The sequence below is a fragment of the Ascaphus truei genome, chromosome 6 (genome assembly GCF_040206685.1).
Source record: "Ascaphus truei isolate aAscTru1 chromosome 6, aAscTru1.hap1, whole genome shotgun sequence".
Lineage (NCBI taxonomy): Eukaryota > Metazoa > Chordata > Amphibia > Anura > Ascaphidae > Ascaphus > Ascaphus truei.
Genome location: NC_134488.1, coordinates 29608477 through 29631490, shown reverse-complemented (window position 1 = coordinate 29631490; position 23014 = coordinate 29608477). Strand labels below are relative to the sequence as shown.

The following is a 23014-nucleotide window of genomic DNA, read 5'->3' as shown; positions in this document are numbered from 1 at the left end:
AAGCATTGACTATTCTTCTTCAGAAGGGATTAGATAATCAAGTAATAAATGATAAAGAATATAATTTTCAGACAACCAAACACCCTCGTATTCCAATCTTTTATGCAATTCCAAAAATTCATAAAAACATTACCCATCCACATGGATGTCAAATATTATCAGGAATTCAATCCCTGACTTCACATTTATCCCAGTATATTGATTATCATCTTCAAAAATCTGTGGTTAAGTTACAATCGTACTTTAGAGATACGACACAGGTGCTTCAAACTATGAAAAACATTCAATGGCAACCAAATTACATCGTTGTATCAAGTGACGTTACGTCATTACACATAAACTGGGATGTGAAGCAATTATTAGAACTTTGAAAAAAGACCCAGATATGCCAGCAGCATTGGGAGAGTTTTTGATTGAAGGTTTTAGGTTTATTTTAAATCATCATTTTTTCATTTTTGATCAGCAGTTCTATTTACAGATATGTGGTACCGCCATGGGACCAGATTTGCACCAAATTATGCCAACATCTTCATGGGATAACGATACGATCTGGTCCGGCTACCCATGGAATGCAAGTTTTGTGCTCTGGTGGTGCTACATAGATGATGTACTTTTCATCTGGAGTGGCACCCTTGATGAATTAGAACTGTTCAAACTGTATCTTAATAACAACAATAGAAATTTACTTTTTACCCTCAAGAAAAGCAATGAAAAGATAGATTTCCGAGACTTAGAACTGTATATAAAAAACAATATGATACAGACAAAAACTTATTATAAGAATATTCAGGCAAACGATTACTTTTTGGCCAATAGTCAAAAGGTGTCCTAACCCTAGTATTTCATTTCTAATTGGGGATGTAGCTCAGTGGTAGAGCGCATGCTTCGCATGTATGAGGCCCCGGGTTCAATCCCCGGCATCTCCACAATTTTATGTTTATTTATAAATCTTTAAAAAAAAGTAGGTTTGCATACTGTTATTTTAATTTTAAATTATAAAATGCATATGAAATCATTACTTTTTATAAAAACCTTTTGCTCCAGATGATTAATAATTAAAAATGCTAAATTATATTCAAGTTTTCCTGTAGAATTTAGTTATAAATCAGACATCTGGAAATAATGGACATAGGGACTGGACAAGGATGGTAAAGAAAAAAGGGAGGTGGGTTTTGCGAAAGAAATAGAGATATGGTGCCTACATATTTTGCAGTACGCATAGTCATAAAACCATAAACCATAAGCCAGGGGTGCGTAAACATGTTGAGCTGCGCCCCCCAGACAGGGAGCCGCAGCACTCGTGCCCCCCCCCTCCCCAAGGACTCGGCGTCAAATGACGTCGCGGGTCATGTGACATCACGTGACCCATTGCACCGTTTGACCCATGTTGCCATGGCGACATGTGACATAACATGACCCCGCGGCATCATTGGACGCCGCGTTGCCATGGCGACACGTCGCCAGAGACCAGGTAAAGGAGTTACAGAGGCCTCATGCCTCACCCAGGATTTAATTTAAATGCTGTGGGGAAGAGCGTGGGGCCACTAAAACCACTGTGCCCCCCCCCCAAGAAATTCTTGCGCCCCCAGTTTGAGCACCGCTGCCAAACGCAATGAGAAATATGTGTTATTTTGACACAGTTTTTTGCATTTTTCCTTCTAAAACTTTCATAAAACCAGTAACGTTGTTCTCCAAATCTTTAATTCAAAATGCAACATTTGAATCATGTCTTCCGGTAATATTTAGTCATAAAACAGACATATGACAATAATTTACATATGGAAGCCCGATTGTTTTTTTAACCAAGCGGTATTAAAAATAGTTGTATTAAACTACGTAGTCTACAGAAATGAAATTCTCAGAAAATCACCTGGGTCCCATCTTGACTGGCAGGTTTTACCTTTAATATACTGTGCTCCACTGCCCCTACTGTAGGGCCTGGGACCCACTGCGCCCGGCGGAGCGGGCGGCAGCACGAGCGTTCCCCACCAGCAGGGGAATCCTTCCGAGCCGGTCCCAGTCCCCCCTCGCTGCACAGCTCACTACACGCTGTCACGCGTCAGCCGCTAGGGGATTCAAGAGAATTGTAGAAAAAATCTCCTTGATATAGACCTCAGCAAGAGTAGCAGAATTGGGAAGGCACTTGAGTGGTATGAAATGGGCCTGCTTTGAAAAACGATCCACGATGACCAGGATGGTATTCATATTATTTGAAATAGGTAGCTCTACTATGAAATCCATTGATAAGTGGGACCAGAGGCGTTCCAGAATGAGAAGCGGACGTGGCAGACCAGCAGGCTTTTGCTACATACAAGCATATGCCTGTTCCATCACGGGGATTCCCCTATTTCCTGACGCCGCGCTGCCCGTCATCAGAGGCTGCTGTTGGAGGAGACGCTGGCTCCCAGCGATTGCACAAGATTTCTAATCATCTTTTCCACTTCACCTACCTGTGAGTAATTTTACTACGACGCGATAGTGCTGCATGTGAAGTAATCAAGTAATATCCTTTATACATGAGCTGTTGTGTGTCCTAACAGACCACTCTTTGATAAAGCGCCCTGTGCGCGAGGCATGTCAGAGCGTCTTTAGGAACTCTGCCCTATGTCCTTTTATCAATAAACCATTCTAAAGAAGACCCTCGTGTCCTGTGATGTGCTGGTGGGCTGTGCTCAGGTTTTATCCATTACTCTAGACTACTACTCCTTACCTGGCTGCACGCTGCTGGTAACACGCTGCTGCAAGCTTTCATATGGATACCAGCTGTGATCTCCTCCCTGCTATACACAGCAACCCATTCCGGTAAAAGAGGCAGGCGGTTACTTATCATTGACGAGCCGCACTGTGGCTGCGTCTGGCCAGTGACGGAGTCTTCGTTTGGGGGCCCGTTCACCCCCCCCTTTTACCATACGGAGGGATTTTCCCTGGCTGTGGCTACTGTGCTCCATCGCGTGGATTCCACTATTTCCTGACGCCACGCTGCCCGTCATCAGAGGCTGCTGTTGGAGGAGATGCTGGCTCCCAGTGATTGCACAAGATTTTTAATCATCTTTTGCACTTCACCTACCTGTGAGTAATTTTACTACGATGCGATCATGCTGCATGTGGCAGCCAGTCGGTAACAAGCCTTTCATTTACTATCTCCGTTTACTCATTACCTTCTTATACATTATCCTTCCTGGCAATTGCTCACAGGCTGACACACATGGTGTGTCTATTACAATATTTAGAGACACTTATATACAGCGTATCCCCAGTCACACACCTCTACAATAATTTTTTTGGAGCACTGGATTGTTTGGACTGCTCTGTGGTCTGAATTTCTATACAGATGAACTCACAGCAGCTGTCCTTTGCAGTTCGTTCGGCGTTTGTCCTGATTCCCGCGTCCGGAGGGTCTGGCAACGAACGGCTACTCAGGTCTGCCTACGGCGGCTCACTGTGTCCAAAAGTCTTCCTCAAAACAACGCATTTCGCTTGGTTAGCTTCGTCACCTGATATATGCCACACTATATGAGTGTACTAATTGCGTTTTTCTTTTCTTCATTTTTGTGTTCTCATATCTATAGGTTCCATGGTGTAATGGTTAGCACTCTGGACTCTGAATCCAGCGATCCGAGTTCAAATCTCGGTGGAACCTTATTGTTATTATTGCATTTAATTATGTTATTGCAACAAAGATGCCTTCATAAACAAAGCAATTTTCTTTCAAATATACAATTTGTTTATTTTCTTTTACATTTTAAAATTCAATGTGTCAATTTACCCGCATAATATACCGGGATTAATGCAGTTCAACTTTGTTTTGGTTAAGGAATCCTATAATTATATTTTGAAATTCTGGGGAAACCCAACCCTCTCAAAAAACGCGTCTGATATCAACGCATTGTAAAGAACCCCAACGCTCTTTAATACTGCATCTGTGATAAATTGCATTATAAATTCTTCTGGATTTGGTACAATGACCTGAAAATGGCAGGGAACCCTTTAGGTTTAGGAAATCCTGGGGAACTCCTGTTGGAAAACACTGGGTGTCACAGGAGACCAGAACTTTTAACACCAAAACCTTCTGAATGGAGCTCTCTTTATGTAGGTCCTACCGGGCTGCATCAGTCTGTAAGAGACGTGCAGTGAGAGTGGACAGAATCAGTCAATTTCTCTGCGCACCTATAACAGGCGATCACGCAGCTTTTATTGTAGAGAGGATTAATATAGCCTTTTTCAATTTGAAAGTTCACATCAGGTAGTCGTGGATGAGTGGTTTTGGTGATGGACTTGAAATCCATTGGGGTTTCCCCGTGCAGGTTCAAATCCTGCTGGTTACAAAAGCTTTTTCCCCCAATTACTGGATTACTAAAACGAAACCATACATCAGTGATTCCCAACATTTTTTGTTTGGAGGAACCCTTGAAGCATTTCGAAAAATCTCGGGAACCCCTATCTGGCTGACACATATTAGGCTGCGTTTATAGTTCTGGCAACGTCGCGTCAAAACAAATGTATTGACGCCGTCGCGTGCGCTTATAGTAGGAGCAATAGGACGGCGCGGCGGCTTGGTCGCGATCGCTGGAAGTCACTTCAATTTGAATTTTCTAGCAACGCAGCCTGGCGTCAGCATCGCCGGCACTATAAGCGCGGCCTTAGGTTAATTTCACCCGTCACGAGCCACCTCTATTTCTTACCCTATACCCATGTATTTCTCTCTCCTGTGTCTCACCCACTCTCCTCCCCCTCCCGCCTCGCATGTATTTATCTCCCCTGCGTCTCACTCTTACTCCCTCTTTTCCTCACTCACTCCCCCCCCTCTCCACTCACTCCTGCCTTCCGTCAATTACCCCACTATCACTCAATCCCCCTGTAACAGGGGACTTATCCCTGTTCACAAATGTGCCTCTAATCCAGCAGTGTGGTGGTTAACTGCTGGTAGCAAATTAACTAACACCACCTGCCTGATTATAGGTGGTAGAAAAAGCCTGCCTTTGAGACAGGAAGTGGCTCCTTAGCTCACGTGTGAGCTGAACTTTGGAGACAGAGCAGAGGTTCTTGAGTCTCCCAGGAGAGACTGACCAAGAGAACACAGATCTCTGGAGCTGACAAATAAGACTTCTAAACCTGGATGCTGACATTTTCTGTGCACACACGGGTGCGGTTCCAGGAGAGCAGAGAAGCTTACTCTACAGCAGCTAACAGATAAGACTTTTATTACAAGACTTTTTATATCTGTTCATTTCATGCTATTTGTTTGGGGCTGGGAGACATGCTTAACTAAGGGAGTTGTGAAATTGCATAGTATTTCACTAGAAATACTCCCAAGTGAATAGAAGCTTTGTTTCCCCCTTGTTTGGATGGTTTCCTAATGTTAAGGAAAAGGCACAATAAAGCCTCGTTATAATTTCACCGTATCAAGTCTCCAATTGTGTACCTCTGTGAATGTCCGTCTACACCCCCCCACAAAATACACACCAAAAAACCCCACCCCTCTAAATACAGGTAACCCCACCCCGCAATACATAATAAAAATACCCCGCCCCGCCAATACATTTTTAAAAGACCCCCACTGCCGAAATACATTTTTAAATGACCCCCACCGCCTCAATACATTTTAAAAAGAACCCCACTGCCTCAATACATTTTAAAAAAAGACACCCAATACATTTTTAAAAGACCCCCAATAGATTTTTAATACTTATACACACACACACACACACACATATACATACATTAAGCGCCGATAGCGGCACGAAAAGATTATTTTCCCATCTTTGCCGCTGTCTGTCGGCTCCCCGCTCCCTGCCATGCGCGTGCGCGGCCCTTGTATAAAAGGGCTGACTAACCTCAGCCCTCTATAACTGCCGTGCACATGCAAGGCGCAGCGCGCCCCACCACTATAAAACGGCCCTTAGACTCATTTTTGCGGTTCTATACGCCACCTTTGTGAGTCTGATAACAGCAAATCTATTTATGAGTCTCTTCTCTCTCATTATGATCTGCTACTACCCTCCCATGTGTCTGTGACATTGCCACACCTGTTCCTGAGATGTAATCCAAAATGTAAATGATCAATAAAGTAACATGCAATGAATATAATACAACTTCAATGGTCAGGCGAACCAAATCAAATCAATTGTTCATAAACATTGGAATACCTTAAAACTAGATTCGGACCTTGATATGGTCACTAAAGAAGGCCCTAAGTTTGTTTTTAAAAAGGCCAGAACATTGGCATCTTCGCTATCCCCCAGCCTTTTTTCTTCTGCACCAGATCGTTTATCGAATATTCCTTCTAGTTTCTACACATGTGGAAGATGTAGTTTGTATAAATATGCTAAATCTATCAAACAATTTCAAACGATTTACCCTAAATTTAATTACAAAATTTCCACATTTATCAATTGCCACACAAGTTTTGTGGAATATATGATATCCTGTGGATGTAATAAAAAGTATATAGGTAGGACCATTGGGCCCCTCAAAACCAGAATGGCAGAACATGCTAGACTAATAATAAAGAGAGATTTAGAACACCCGGTATCAAGACACTTTTTGCAGTGTCCGAAAGGGGGCATTGCTAATTTCCAATTCTCTGGGATTGAATACATTGCATATGGGTTAGAGGGGGTGATAGACTCAACACCCTCAACAAGAGAGAGATGCATTGGATATTTACCATAGATACGTTATACCCTAAGGGGTTAAACGTAGAATGGAAGCTTAAACATTTTCTCATGGATTAATATATTTATTATCTAATCGGTTTTGAATGTACCACTGATTATTGGTTCAGCAGTTATTCAACATTAATCCATTGAAAAATGGTACATTATCCTTTCTGGCAATTGCTCACAGGCTGACACACATGGTGTTTCTATTACAATATTTAGAGACACTTATATACAGCGTATCCCCAGTCACACACCTCTACAATAATTTTTTTGGAGCACTGGATTGTTTGGACTGCTCTGTGGTCTGAATTTCTATACAGATGAACTCACAGCAGCTGTCCTTTGCAGTTCGTTCGGCGTTTGTCCTGACTCCCGCGTCCGGAGGGACTGGCAATGAACGGCTACTCAGGTCTGCCTATGGTGGCTCACTGTGTCCAAAAGTCTTCCTCAAAACAACGCGTTTCGCTCAGTTAGCTTCGTCACCTGATATATGCCACACTATATGAGTGTACTAATTGCGTTTTTCTTTTCTTCATTTTTGTGTTCTCATATCTATAGGTTCCATGGTGTAATGGTTAGCACTCTGGACTCTGAATCCAGCGATCCGAGTTCAAATCTCGGTGGAACCTTATTGTTATTATTGCCTTTAATTATGTTATTGCAACAAAGATGCCTTCATAAACAAAGCAATTTTCTTTCAAATGTATAATTTGTTTATTTTCTTTTACATTTTAAAATTCAATGTGTCAATTTACCCGCATAATATACCAGGTTTAATGCAGAGGGGTTCAACTTTGTTTTGGTTAAGGAATTCTATAATTATATTTTGAAATTCTGGGGAAACCCAACCCTCTCAAAAACGCGTCTGATATCAACGCATTGTAAAGAACCCCAACGCTCTTTAATACTGCATCTGTGATAAATTGCATTATAAATTCTTCTGGATTTGGTACAATGACCTGAAAATTGCAGGGAACTCTTTAGGTTTAAGGAATCCTGGGGAACTCCTGGTGGAAAACACTGGGTGTCACAGGAGAACAGAACTTTTAACACCGAAACCTTCTGAATGGAACTCTCTTTATGTAGGTCCTACCGGGCTGCATCAGTCTGTAAGAGAAGTGCAGTGAGAGTGGACAGAATCAGTCAATTTCTCTGCGCACCTTTAACAGGCGATCACGCAGCTTTTATTGTAGAGAGGAGTATTATAGCCGTACAGTTTAAAATTCACATCAAGTAGTCGTGGCCGAGTGGTTAAGGCGATGGACTTGAAATCCATTGGGGTTTCCCCGCGCAGGTTCAAATCCTGCCGGCTACGAATGCTTTTTCCCCCAATTACTAGATTATTAAAACGAAACCATACATCAGTGCTTCCCAACCTTTTTGTTTGGAGGAACCCTTGAAGCATTTCGAAATATCTCGGGGAACCCGACCTCCAATACATTTTTTAATACTTATACACACACACACATATATATAAATTCAGCGCCGATAGCGGCGCGAAAAGATTATTTTCCCATCTTTGCCACTGTCTGTCGGCTCCCCGCTCCCTGCCGTGCGCGTGTGCGGCCCTTGTTTAGAAGGGCGGACTAACCTCAGCCCTCTATAACTGCCATGCACACGCATGGCGCAGCATGCCCCGCTACTATAAAACGGCCCTTGGACTCCTTTTTGCGGTTCTATTCGCCACCTTTGTGAGTCTGATAACAGCAAATCTATTTATGAGTCTCTTCTCTCTCATTATGATCTGCTACTACCCTCCCACGTGTCTGTGACACTGCCACACCTGTTCCTGAGATCTAATCTAAAATGTAAATGATCAATAAAGTAACATACAATGAATATAATACAACTTCAATGGTCAGGCGAACCAAATCAAATCAATTGCTCATAAACATTGGAATACCTTAAAACTAGATTCGGACCTTGATATGGTCACTAAAGAAGGCCCTAAGTTTGTTTTTAAAAAGGCCAGAACATTGGGATCTTTGCTATCCCCCAATCTTTTTTCTTCTGCACCAGATCGTTTATCGAATATTCCTTCTAGTTTCTACACAGGTGGAAGATGTAGTTTGTATAAATATGCTAAATCTATCAAACAATTTCAAATGATTTACCCTAAATTTAATTACAAAATTTCCACATTTATCAATTGCCACACAAGTTTCGTGGTATATATGATATCCTGTGGATGTAATAAAAAGTATATAGGGAGGACCATTAGGCCCCTCAAAACCAGAATGGCAGAACATGCTAGACTAATAATAAAGAGAGATTTAGAACACCCGGTATCAAGACACTTTTTGCAGTGTCCCAAAGGGGGCATTGCTAATTTCCAATTCACTGGGATTGAATACATTGCCCCATGGGTTAGAGGGGGTGATAGACTCAACACCCTCAACAAGAGAGAGATGCATTGGATATTTACCATGGATACATTATACCCTAAGGGGTTAAACGTAGAATGGGAGCTTAAACATTTTCTCATGGATTAATACATTTAATATCTAATTGATTTGGAATGTACCACTGATTATTGGTTCAGCAGTTATTCAACATTAATCAATTGGTCACTTTTTCAATATCTGTTCATTATCTTTAGTGATAGACTAGATCCAGTCGTCCCACGCAATCTACATATTGTAGAGAGGATTAATATAGCCGTACAGTTTAAAAGTTCACATCAAGTAGTCGTGGCCGAGTGGTTAAGGCGATGGACTTGAAATCCATTGGGGTGTCCCCGCGCAGGTTCAAATCCTTCCGGCTATGAAAGCTTTTCCCCCCAATTACTGGATTATTAAAATGAAACCATACATCAGTGATTCCCAACCTTTTTTGTTTGGAGGAACCATTGAAGCATTTCGAAAAATCTTAGGGAACCCCTATCTGGCTGACACATATCAGGCTGAGTTTATAGTGCTGGCAACGTCGCATCAAAACAAATGTATTGATGCCGTCGCGTGCGCTTATAGTAGGAGCGACAGGACGGCGCGGCGGATTGGTCGCGATCTCTGGAAGTCACTGTGACGATAGCTTATGACAGGTTGTAATTTACACCAAATAACTGGGTTTGAACTGAACAAGGCTTAGATATAATAAAGTATATTTATTCCTTTGGATAGGTGAACACACGAAATAATACAGTAACAAGACAAGAAGTACACTTACTTTGGGGATGGGGGATGAGAAGTATGTTGCATAGCAATTCTCTCGCAATCAGGTACAATCAAGATGATATCAGAAGACAAAGGATGAAGGGTGTACAACAGTTTATAAACCTTTTGTAACCCTATCTTTAACATTAAGTACAGGTGATTGGTTTTCAATTACCTGTAGCCACTCCCTAACATGGGAACACATTTTGATACACGCCCCCAGCTAGTTGGCACATGCGCATTAGAACTCTGGGGTCTCATTTCTGTAGCCCCTCATCTGCATCAGGAATGCCAGCTAGTCTACCAAACGGAATTCCTGGCAGGATATTCTATGTTGTGAGGTGTGAAATGTGACACTTATAGACTGCTCTGGTTTGAGCCGTCTCCACCCTCAGGTAAACAGTGAGGGTGACAAAATCCTTTGAACAATACTTAAGTCCTAGACATTGGGTCGCCTCTCTGGCCATATGCTACCCTGGTATGCAAAGGAATTTCCTCTGGGTTTAATCCCTGCTTTGGGACACAGTATTAAAGATAAAACACAAACATCTTAAAATATCCGGTTCCGTTGGGTCCAGCGGGTCCAAACTTCCCAGTTCTCAATGCCGGAACTGGAACACCCTATGTTCCAATTTGCGACTTGCTACGACCTTCGGAACCGGAGTTACACAAATACACCTTAAACCATTTCCTATTTTAATACAATAAACTCCGCTGTAAATTAAATCACGTTTTTTCACTAAATCGCCATTGAAAACAACGGGCTCCACCACCATAGACTTTCAATGGCAAACCGCCGCCGTTGGCGGCTATGGGAATCCGCCACCATAGACTTTCAACGGGGCTACGCCGCTGTTGAAGTCAATGGGGTTTTCCGCCATAGCCGGTCAATTGAGATTGGCCGCCATTGGAGTCTATGGGAAAAGTCCCGAACTTTCAAGGGGGTCCATACTCCGTCGGGTTGGTCCAAGAGGGTCAAGGATGGTTCTGCAGCGATGCCGGAGCAGTGGCTACAGGTACCCCAAACCCTGATCCTCTGGACCCTCCGGAACCAGAGCTATGGATTCCTAAATTTCATCTTTTTACACTTAGCCGTTTTTCAGAGCTGTTTCTGCCGCCGCCATTGGAACCTATGGCGCGACCTGCTCTTCTCGGTTCAACCCTTATCGGGGGTCCAGGATTCGGGGACCCGGTTGTGGTCGAGTGGGGGGGAGGCCTAGGAACTAGGGGCAAAAAGAATTTTATTTCTAGGTGCTCTAGAACTGTTTATTCCCACGCCACTTGTCGTTGAACTTGACTGTTAAGTGATCAAAGCTCTCTTATTGAAAAAGTATCCGCTTTGCGGTTTTGCGGTTTGGACGGCAGCCAACTCGTTCCTGGAAAGCTCCTTCGAGGAATCTCCATTGAAGTCAATGGGCCCATTGACTTACAATGGGAAACCGCCGCTCCTCCTCTCGGACGCCATCTGCTGGTCTTCACAGGAAACAGGACCAAAACAGCAAGATTCGCCATTGAAACGCATGGAGCTCCAATGGCGGCGTATGGGACCCTGCAAAATGGTGCCTGAAAAGGCGGGAAAATTGCACAAAGGGCTATAATCACTAAAGAACTATTAACCCTTGTACTCCCGGATGGATCCTAGTGTGTGTGTGATGCAGACACTGATTAAACCAGATGTTACAATAAAGCATGGGAACAGGGGAATATACATTTTCATGTCATAACAAGGGTTAAATCACATTTCTGGACCTCAGCCCAGTTAACCCCTTGTCTCCCTGGTGAGGTCAGGGGATGGCCAAATGGGGTGCAACCCCTTTAATCCCGGGCCACACCCTTTCTCCCTCTACACCTCCCCTTCTTTATGGGTGACCTGTGGCCCACTGGCCCTAACGGGGAGTGGGGTACTGCTGGCACCATTAATGAATTCAGTCTCAGAGGGATAGTCCTGGTGGGAAAGTCCATCAGTATTGCTGTTTTCACTGCCCTTTTTGTGCTGAATGGTAAATTCAAATTCTTGTAAAGCCAAGCTCCATCTCAGCAACTTGGCATTTTCCCCTGATACCCTCTGTAGCCAATTCAGGTGGTTGTTCTGGGGCAGCCAGGATGAGGGCCTCAGCAAGCGCAGCTTTCTGTACCTGGAAAGCAGTTTCACAGGCAGGAGTCCAGGTAATAAGCACAGGCAGTTGCTTCTTAGTCAGGTCAGTCAGGGTTTTGGCCACGGCGCTGTACTGTGGGACAAATTTCCTATGGTACCCTGCGGTGCCCAAAAATGCCATGACCTGTTTCTTGGTTTTTGGAACAGGTCACTGAACTATGGCTTCTACCTTGGCTGGCTCTGGTTTGAGATGCCCTCAACCCACCCTGTGCCCTAAGTACAGGACTTCTTCCATCCCTACCATACACTTAGTGGGTTTCAAGGTAAGCCCAGCCTCCCTGATCCATCCAGCACCGCAGCTACATGTCCTATGTGGGATTCCCAGGAACTACTAAAGACAGCAATGTCATCTAAGTAAGCCCTGGCATAGCTCTGCATCCCTTCCAGTAACCTATTGACCAGGCATTGAAAGGTAGCCGGGGCATTCTTCATCCCAAATGGCATCACCAAAAACTCATAGAGGCCACTTGGAGTGATGAATGCTGACTTCTCCCTAGCCTCCAGGGTCAGTGGGATTTGCCAATAGCCTTTGCTCAAATCCATGGTGGTCAGATACTTTGCCCCCGCGAGTTCATCTAGTAACTCATCCATGCGGGGCATGGGGTAAGCATCTGACACTGTCCCAGCATTGAGCAACCGGTAGTCCACACAAAACCGGGTGGTCTTGTCCTTTTTAGGAACTAGGACTACTGGACTTGCCCAAGGGCTCTGGGATGGAGTAATTACCCCTAGGGTCAGCATCTCCTCTATCTCTCTCTCCATACTTGTCTTGACCTTTGCTGACACTCTATAAGCATGCTTATGCAGAGGCTGCAGGTCCCCTGTGTGCACTGGGTGTTTTGTGAGATGTGTGATCACCGGCATGTCAGTGAAGAGGGCACTAAACTGAGCTAACATGTCCCTGGCTTCTCTCTTCTGCCTAGCACTCAACTGTGTCCCTATCTCCACTGGTTCCACAGTGTTTCCCTGCCTAGCCTCCCCAAGGAGATCAGGCAGAGCATTGCTCACCGGATCTTCCAGCAGTGGGCTACAAATGGCCAGCACTGCTCCCATACTCGGTGCTCTGTATTCCTTCAACATGTTAATGTGATATGTCTTGTGCCTCTCAGGCTCTACCTGTACAACATAGTTGCACTCATTCACCTTTCGGATAACCGAGTACGGTCCCGACCAGGCAGCCATCAGCTTGTTCTCCCGAGTGGGTTTGAGAACAAGCACCTGCTGTCCTGGGATGAATTCTCTGCTACGGGCATGCTGGTCATACCATTGCTTTTGCTTGGTCTGAGCAGCCCTGAGGTGGTCCTGGGCCACCCCCATGAGCATCTCTAACCGGTCTCTGAGATCTACTACATACTGGATCACTGAAGCATCAGTAGCAGTAGTCTCCCCTTCCCATCCCTCACGAAATAGGTCCAGAGGTCCACGTACCCTGCGGCCATATAGTAGCTCGAAGGGGGAGAAGCCTGTAGATTCTTGTGATACCTCTCGGTATGCAAACAGCAAGTGCTGCAGGTGAATCTTCCAGTCTTTCCCCTCCGCCTCTATAAAGGTCCGAAGCATCTGCTACAGGGTACCGTTAAACCTCTCACATAATCCGTTTGTCTGGGGATGGTAAGGGGTAGTGCGCTGGTGCTGTACACCGCATGCATCCCAGAGACAATGTAACAGTTCACTCATGAACTGCGACTCCTGATCGGTTAGGATCTCACTAGGGAAACCTACCCTAGAGAAAATGTTCAGCAAAGCTGCTGCCACTGTCTTGGCACTTATGGTGCCAAGCGCTACCGCCTCAGGGTACCGGGTGGCAAAATCCAACACTGTGAGGATGTAGCGCTTCCCTGACCTGCTAGGAATCATAAGGGGTCCTATAAGGTCCATCGCTACCTTCTGGAATGGTTCCCCTATTATCGGTAGGGGTCTCAGGGGTGCCTTCACACGGTCGCCTGCCTTACCCACTCGCTGGCAGGCATCACAGGAGTGGCAGAAGTTGCTCGCATCCCGGGATGCCCCCGGCCAGTAGTAACGCTGTAATAACCGGGCTCGCGTCCTGGTGACCCCCTAATGTCCCGCTAACGGAATAGAGTGAGCTACCCGTAACAATTGTTGTCGGTACCCTTGGGGCACTACTAGTTGACAAATGGTCACTTTTTCAATATCTGTTCATTATCTTTAGTGATAGACTAGATCCAGTCGTCCCACGCATTCTACATATGGTAGAGAGGATTAATATAGCCGTACTGTTTGAAAGTTCACATCAAGTAGTTGTGGCTGAGTGGTTAAGGCGATGGACTTGAAATCCATTGGGGTTTCCCCGCGCAGGTTCAAATCCTGCCGGCTACGAAAGCTATTTCCCCCAGTTACTGGATTATTAAAACGAAACCATACTTCAGTGATTCCCAACCTTTATTGTTTGGAGGAATCATTGAAGCATTTCGAAAAATTTCAGGGAACCCCTATCTGGCTGACACATATCAGGCTGAGTTTATAGTGCTGGCAACGTCGCGTCAAAACAAATGTATTGACGCCGTCGCGTGCGCTTATAGTAGGAGCGACAAGACCCCCAATACATTTTTTAATACTTATACACACACACACATATACATACATTTAGCGCCGATAGCAGCGCGAAAAGATTATTTTCCCCTCTTTGCCGCTGTCTGTCGGCTCCACGCTCCCTGCCGTGTGCGTGGGCGGCCCTTGTTTAGAAGGGCGGACTAACCGCAGCCCTCTATAACTGCCATGCACACACATGGCGCAGCGTGCCCCGCCACTATAAAACGGCCCTTGGACTCCTTTTTGCGGTTCTATTCGCCACCTTTCTGAGTCTGATAACAGCAAATCTATTTATGAGTCTCTTCTCTCTCATTATGATCTGCTACTACCCTCCCACGTGTCTGTGACACTGCCACACCTGTTCCTGAGATCTGATCCAAAATGTAAATGATCAATAAAGTAACATACAATGAATATAATACAACTTCAATGGTCAGGCGAACCAAATCAAATCAATTGTTCATAAACATTGGAATACCTTAAAACTAGATTCGGACCTTGATATGGTCACTAAAGAAGGCCCTAAGTTTGTTTTTAAAAAGGCCAGAACATTGGCCTCTTTTCGCTATCCCCCAGCCTTTTTTCTTCTGCACCAGATCGTTTATCGAATATTCCTTCTAGTTTCTACACATGTGGAAGATGTAGTTTGTGTAAATATGCTAAATCTATCAAACAATTTCAAATGATTTACCCTAAATTTAATTCCAAAATTTCCACATTTATCAATTGCCACACAAGTTTCGTGGTATATATGATATCCTGTGGATGTAATAAAAAGTATATAGGGAGGACCATTAGGCCCCTCAAAACCAGAATGGCAGAACATGCTAGACTAATAATAAAGAGAGATTTAGAACACCCGGTATCAAGACACTTTTTGCAGTGTCCCAAAGGGGGCATTGCTAATTTCCAATTCCTTGGGATTGAATACATTGCCCCATGGGTTAGAGGGGGTGATAGACTCAACACCCTCAACAAGAGAGTGATGCATTGGATATTTACCATGGATACGTTATACCCTAAGGGGTTAAACGTAGAATGGAAGCTTAAACATTTTCTCATGGATTAATACATTTATTATCTAATCGGTTTTGAATGTACCACTGATTATTGGTTCAGCAGTTATTCAACATTAATCCATTGACAAATGGTCACTTTTTCAATATCTGTTCATCATCTTTAGTGATAGACTAGATCCAGTCGCCCCACGCAATCTACATATACATACTTTTTTAAGAGAGAGAGCGGACCCTGCATTCAGAAGATAAATAAATGTTACTAAATACCGACTTGTAAATTAATATGCAATGATAAGTCGGTGGTGCTATATGGGCCAATAAATATAGTGGGAGAAGGAAAATCCCCAAACAAAAGCACTCTAGTATACCTATTCAAAGTACACAAATTCACAATATCTTTATTAAACAACTGTCACAGAATAAGGATAAAAGAAAGCAGAGAATGATTAAAACAAGGCATGGATCCCCTGTACGTACAGAATTTAGCATATATAATCCAACAATGAATTCCAAATAGGAAAAAAGATCATGTCAAATCTGACAGAAAATGCACTCTAGTGTACCTGACAAGGCGAGTAGTTAATACAGACAAGAAGCCAAAGCAGAAGTGGCTATGGCCAAAAGGTCAAATCACATAGAATCAAAGCATAGTAATCCCAACTAAATCTCTGGGAAAGTCTCAAGTGACACAGTGCAAGGTTATATGATAGGGCCAAAGAATATACAGCCTAAAAAGACACACCTCATAACCATATACAGTATGCTAATTGTCATACATCACCAAATGTCAGGCACACAGCAAAATCATGGAGGAAGCATGGAGTAAAAGCTCAGTAAATGTATACATGTCCCTAGAGGGGGACAAACCAGGGGGTCCTGCCTACTGCACCCATTCCTACGCGTTTCGGCCAAGAGCCTTCTACTGGGAGTGGTGAGGTATGCAGGGTAACAAGCACGCTTAAAAAGGATGTATAATTAGGCCCGTGAGTATAATCACCTGATTAGGATCAGCCAAATATATAGTACACAGATGGTAAACAAGGGTGTGCATGATAAGTATACTTGCTGCATAGGTCTGTAACGCGTTACAGTGAGGGATCCAATAGTATGGTATTATCCCAAGAACGCCCTCCCTCTCAAAAGAGGGCAGTACTGGCGAATCTGCCTCACTCTGTAGTGTGCGCATGCGCGTGACGTCATAGCCAATCGCCCTCTATATAACTATGTCGCTTGGCTCTATGACGAGTCCGAATAGTGGGCGTACCTATCACGAAGGCACAGGAGGGAACTACTGGCAAGTCGCGCCTCTCAAATGTCACTGCGCATGACTGAGATATAATCGGGAATGATCCCGTGTCTCACTGGGGTATTCTGCTCTGGCTCATATCCAGGCAGATACGTGAGTCGCAAAGTGCGTTACACTGCGCACGCATGCCCAAACAAGAAGAGATCCCATACAACAACACGCCGTCCTCGCGCAGAGCCACGTAACGCGCATGCGCAGCAACCAGGCATCGGTCCTGCCATTAAGGCAAAAGTGACACATATAGAAGTTATACAGCAACCAGTGTACATATAAATATAGCGAGTGCTAGTAGCACAGCTAATGACCTCTCCCTGTATGGAAGGTCTTAAAGTCACCTGTAACAAGATAAACATTATTATTAACCCAGTGAAAAAGGATATAGTACAACAAAGCACACTGATATGTAATGAAACATGAAATATGTATATAAATTTGGCCTCAATGAACATAAGTATAAGGGATATATATACAGTTCCCCTCGTATCAAATGGAGTCTCATCCACCATCACACTGCTGTCCCATTAAACACATACATTGTGCAATGATAAAGATACATATATAAGAACAGCAATTGAATAAAGCATGTTGTCATAATAGTACGATGAGGAAGTGACATAATTGATGTCACAGAAGCATAGTCTTTGATCCATATGTTAGTCTTAGCTATGATGCTAGAAAAGCTAATTCCTTAGGAATCACTCAAGATAGTTCCAGCTGTAAGAGAAATCCATTATGTATGTCCTAGTTGTAACAAGGTAAAGATAGGTACAGTGTTGTCATCAAGTAGTTTACTTCGGCACAGAAGTATATGATGGTGAGTCTCTCCAGGATAACAGCGCACAAATGGAGTAGATAAGTCCAGTGAATTGAAGACCCAAGGTTGTATATAGGTGTATTCCAGTCTTCTAACAGAATGGTTGTGTACAAACCCAGGACCCTGTAGTTGAACAAGGTGTTACAGGTGACTTTAAGACCTTCCATACAGGGAGAGGTCATTAGCTGTGCTACTAGCACTCGCTATATTTATATGTACACTGGTTGCTGTATAACTTCTATATGTGTCACTTTTGCCTTAATGGCAGGACCGATGCCTGGTTGCTGCGCATGTGCGTTACATGGCTCTGCACGAGGATGGCGTGTTGTTGTATGGGATCTCTTGTTGTTTGGGCACGCGTGCGCAGTGTAACGCACTTTGCGACTCACGTATCTGCCTGGATATGAGCCAGAGCAGAATACCTCAGTGAGACACGGGATCATTCCCGATTATATCTTAGTCATGCGCAGTGACATTTGAGAGGCACGACTTGCCAGTAGTTCCCTCCTGTGCCTGCGTGATAGGTACGCCCACTATTCGGACCCGTCATAGAGCCAAGCGACATAGTTATGTGGAGGGCAATAGGCTATGACGACACGCGCATGCGCACACTACAGAGTGAGGCAGATTCGCCAGTACTGCCCTCTTTTGAGAGGGAGGGCGTTCTTGGGATAATACCATACTATTGGATCCCTCACTGTAATGCGTTACAGACCTATGCAGCAAGTATACTTATCATGCACACCCTTGTTTACCATCTGTGTACTTTATACACTACCGACACACTTGATTAAAGTGTGGCCGGTTCCGCAAGCCGGGAGATTTCCCGGCTTGCTAGTGGCCGCCCCTCGGCGTGCCGCGCGTCACCGACGCGTGGTCACGCGTCTTCGGGAGCCTGCGCCCCCTGCACGCGCGTCCAGGGCTCCCCGAGGGAGCCCTGGTGTCCCGCGATGTGGGGGACGGCGGCAGGGGGTTCCGGGGCACCCGGCGGACCCGGCAGCGGTAGGTAGAGCGCCCCGATCGGAGGGCGCTCTTCCACTGCTTCGGCGCGCGCCCGTCACTCTCCGGCGCGCGCCAGGCTACTGCTGCGGCCAAGAACGGGCAAATGCTCGAATAAACTTGGCCGCAGCAGTATTTGGCTGATCCTAATCAGGTGATTATACTCACGGGCCTAATTATACATCCTTTTTAAGCGTGCTTGTTACCCTGCATACCTCACCACTCCCAGTAGAAGGCTCTTGGCCGAAACGCATAGGAGCAGGTGCAGTAGGCAGGACCCCCTGGTTTGTCCCCCTCTAGGGACACGTATACATGTTCTGAGCTTTTACTCCATGCTTCCTCCATGATTTTGCTGTGTGCCTGACATTTGGTGATGTATGACAATTAGCATATATGGTTATGAGGTGTGTCTTTTTAGACTGTATATCCTTTGGCCCTATCATATAACCTTGCACTGTGTCACTTGAGACTTTCCCAGAGATTTAGATGGGATTACTATGCTTTGGTTCTATGTGATTTGACCTTTTGGCCATAGCCACTTCTGCTTTGGCTTCTTGTCTGTATTAACTACTCGCCTTGTCAGGTACACTAGAGTGCATTTTCTGTCAGATTTGACATGATCTTTTTTCCTATTTGGAATTCATTGATGGAGGATACATGCTAAGTTCTCTACGTACAGGAGATCCATGCCTTGTTTTAATCATTCTCTGCTTTCTTTTATCCTTGTTCTGTGACAGTTGTTTAATAAAGATATTGTGAATTTGTGTACTTTGAATAGGTATACTAGAGTGCTTTTGTTTGGGGCTTTTCCTTCTCCCACTATATACATACTTTTATATGTGTTACATTTATTCATATGTCTTTGAATCTTGGTGTTTATGATAATGTTATATATTCATTTGATTTTTGGACCTAGGGTGGTACCTTATAGTGTTTTTATTATTCTTTGATTAAATATTGTTTTTATCATTTTTCATTGTTGTACTTGCAGTACAAACATGTGTTTTAAATGTGTTTTTGCCCATGTATTAGGATATGTGTGTTAGTCCCTTGTTGATTACCCATTCATCTACTCATTCTGTTCATGATTGGTAGATGGAGCTTAATCATCATGCTATACACCTGAGGTAATCAAGTAATATCCTTTATACATGAGCTGTTGTGTGTCCTAACAGACCACTCTTTGATAAAGCGCCCTGTGCGCGAGGCATGTCAGAGCGTCTTTAGGAACTCTGCCCTATGTCCTTTTATCAATAAACCATTCTAAAGAAGACCCTCGTGTCCTGTGATGTGCTGGTGGGCTGTGCTCAGGTTTTATCCATTACTCTAGACTACTACTCCTTACCTGGCTGCACGCTGCTGGTAACACGCTGCTGCAAGCTTTCATATGGATACCAGCTGTGATCTCCTCCCTGCTATACACAGCAACCCATTCCGGTAAAAGAGGCAGGCGGTTACTTATCATTGACGAGCCGCACTGTGGCTGCGTCTGGCCAGTGACGGAGTCTTCGTTTGGGGGCCCGTTCACCCCCCCCTTTTACCATACGGAGGGATTTTCCCTGGCTGTGGCTACTGTGCTCCATCGCGTGGATTCCACTATTTCCTGACGCCACGCTGCCCGTCATCAGAGGCTGCTGTTGGAGGAGATGCTGGCTCCCAGTGATTGCACAAGATTTTTAATCATCTTTTGCACTTCACCTACCTGTGAGTAATTTTACTACGACGCGATAGTGCTGCATGTGGCAGCCAGTCGGTAACAAGCCTTTCATTTACTATCTCTGTTTACTCATTACCTTCTTATACATTATCCTTTCTGGCAATTGCTCACAGGCTGACACACATGGTGTGTCTATTACAATATTTAGAGACACTTATATTCAGCGTATCCCCAGTCACACACCTCTACAATAATTTTTTTGGAGCACTGGATTATTTGTACTGCTCTGTGGTCTGAATTTCTATACAGATGAACTCACAGCAGCTGTCCTTTGCAGTTCGTTCGGCGTTTGTCCTGACTCCCGCGTCTGGAGGGTCTGGCAACGAACGGCTACTCAGGTCTGCCTATGGTGGCTCACTGTGTCCAAAAGTCTTCCTCAAAACAACGCGTTTCGCTCGGTTATCTTCGTCATCTGATATATGCCACACTATATACTGGATTATTAAAACGAAACCATACATCAGTGATTCCCAACCTTTTTTGTTTGGAGGAACCATTGAAGCATTTCGAAAAATTTCAGGGAACCCCTATCTGGCTGACACATATCAGGCTGAGTTTATAGTGCTGGCAATGTCGCGTCAAAACAAATGTATTGACGCCGTCGCGTGTGCTTATAGTAGGAGCGACAGGACGGCGCGGCGGCTTGGTCGCGATCGCTGGAAGTCACTTCAATTTTTTTTCCAATACATTTTTAAAAAGACCCCCAATACATTTTTTAATACTTATACACACACACACACACATATACATACATTCAGCGCCGATAGCGGCGCGAAAAGATAATTTTCCCATCTTTGCCGCTGTCTGTCGGCTCCCCGCTCCCTGCCGTGTGCGTGTGCGGCCCTTGTTTAGAAGGGCGGACTAACCTCAGCCCTCTATAACTGCCATGCACACGCATGGCGCAGCATGCCCTGCCACTATAAAACGGCCCTTGGACTCCTTTTTGCGGTTCTATCGCCACCTTTGTGAGTCTGATAACAGCAAATCTATTTATGAGTTTCTTCTCTCTCATTATGATCTGCTACTATCCTCCCACGTGTCTGTGACACTGCCACACCTGTTCCTGAGATCTGATCCAAAATGTAAATGATCAATAAAGTAACATACAATGAATATAATACAATTTCAATGGTCAGGCGAACCAAATCAAATCAATTGTTCATAAATATTGGAATACCTTAAAACTAGATTCGGACCTTGATATGGTCACTAAAGAAGGCCCTAAGTTTGTTTTTTAAAAAGGCCAGAACATTGGCATCTTCGCTATCCTCCAACCTTTTTTCTTCTGCACCAGATCGTTTATCGAATATTCCTTCTAGTTTCTACACAGGTGGAAGTTGTAGTTTGTGTAAATATGCTAAATCTATCAAACAATTTCAAATGATTTACCCTAAATTTAATTACAAAATTTCCACATTTATCAATTGCCACACAAGTTTCGTGGTATATATGATATCCTGTGGATGTAATAAAAAATATATAGGGTGGATCATTAGGCCCCTCAAAACCAGAATGGCAGAACATGCTAGACTAATAATAAAGAGAGATTTAGAACACCCGGTATCAAGACACTTTTTGCAGTGTCCCAAAGGGGGCATTGCTAATTTCCAATTCACTGGGATTGAATACATTGCCCCATGGGTTAGAGGGGGTGATAGACTCAACACCCTCAACAAGAGAGAGATGCATTGGATATTTACCATGGATACGTTATAGCCTAAGGGGTTAAACGTAGAATGGGAGCTTAAACATTTTCTCATGGATTAATACATTTAATATCTAATTGGTTTGGAATGTACCACTGATTATTGGTTCAGCAGTTATTCAACATTAATCCATTGACAAATGGTCACTTTTTCAATATCTGTTCATTATCTTTAGTGATAGACTAGATCCAGTCGTCCCACGCAATCTACATATTGTAGAGAGGATTAATATAGCCGTACAGTTTGAAAGTTCACATCAAGTAGTCGTGGCCGAGTGGTTAAGGCGATGGACTTGAAATCCATTGGGGTTTCCCCGCGCAGGTTCAAATCCTGCCGGCTACGAAAGCTTTTTTCCCCCAGTTACTGGATTATTAAAACGAAACCATACATCAGTGATTCCCAACCTTTTTTGTTTGGAGGAACCATTGAAGCATTTCGAAAAATCTCAGGGAACCCCTATCTGGCTGACACATATCAGGCTGAGTTTATAGTGCTGGCAACGTCGCGTCAAAACAAATGTATTGATGCCGTCGCGTGCGCTTATAATAGGAGCGACAGGACGGCGCGGCGGATTGGTCGCGATCTCTGGAAGTCACTGTGACGATAGCTTATAACAGGTTGTAATTTACACCAAATAACTGGGTTTGAACTGAACAAGGCTTAGATATAATAAAGTATATTTATTCCTTTGGATAGGTGAACACACGAAATAATACAGTAACAAGACAAGAAGTACACTTACTTTGGGGATGGGGGATGAGAAGTATGTTGCATAGCAATTCTCTCGCAATCAGGTATAATCAAGATGATATCAGAAGACAAAGGATGAAGGGTGTACAACAGTTTATAAACCTTTTGTAACCCTATCCTTAACATTAAGTACAAGTGATTGGTTTTCAATTACCTGTAGCCACTCCCTAACATGGGAACA

The 23014-nt window shown here is 44.1% G+C and overlaps 7 non-coding genes across 7 annotated transcripts; all 7 read left to right on the top strand.

The window, feature by feature from the left end:
* The first annotated feature begins 854 nt into the window (after window positions 1–854).
* Window positions 855–926, top strand: TRNAA-CGC (transfer RNA alanine (anticodon CGC)). Its single transcript has one exon. It is a non-coding gene; the product is annotated as a tRNA-Ala (tRNA).
* A 2642-nt stretch (window positions 927–3568) lies between these two features.
* TRNAQ-CUG (transfer RNA glutamine (anticodon CUG)) lies at window positions 3569–3640 on the top strand. Its single transcript has one exon. It is a non-coding gene; the product is annotated as a tRNA-Gln (tRNA).
* Window positions 3641–7219: 3579 nt separating this feature from the next.
* On the top strand, window positions 7220–7291 carry TRNAQ-CUG (transfer RNA glutamine (anticodon CUG)). The gene has a single exon. It is a non-coding gene; the product is annotated as a tRNA-Gln (tRNA).
* A 604-nt stretch (window positions 7292–7895) lies between these two features.
* On the top strand, window positions 7896–7977 carry TRNAS-UGA (transfer RNA serine (anticodon UGA)). The gene has a single exon. It is a non-coding gene; the product is annotated as a tRNA-Ser (tRNA).
* A 1369-nt stretch (window positions 7978–9346) lies between these two features.
* TRNAS-UGA (transfer RNA serine (anticodon UGA)) lies at window positions 9347–9428 on the top strand. Its single transcript has one exon. It is a non-coding gene; the product is annotated as a tRNA-Ser (tRNA).
* A 4799-nt stretch (window positions 9429–14227) lies between these two features.
* Window positions 14228–14309, top strand: TRNAS-UGA (transfer RNA serine (anticodon UGA)). The gene has a single exon. It is a non-coding gene; the product is annotated as a tRNA-Ser (tRNA).
* An 8034-nt stretch (window positions 14310–22343) lies between these two features.
* On the top strand, window positions 22344–22425 carry TRNAS-UGA (transfer RNA serine (anticodon UGA)). Its single transcript has one exon. It is a non-coding gene; the product is annotated as a tRNA-Ser (tRNA).
* Window positions 22426–23014: the final 589 nt, after the last annotated feature.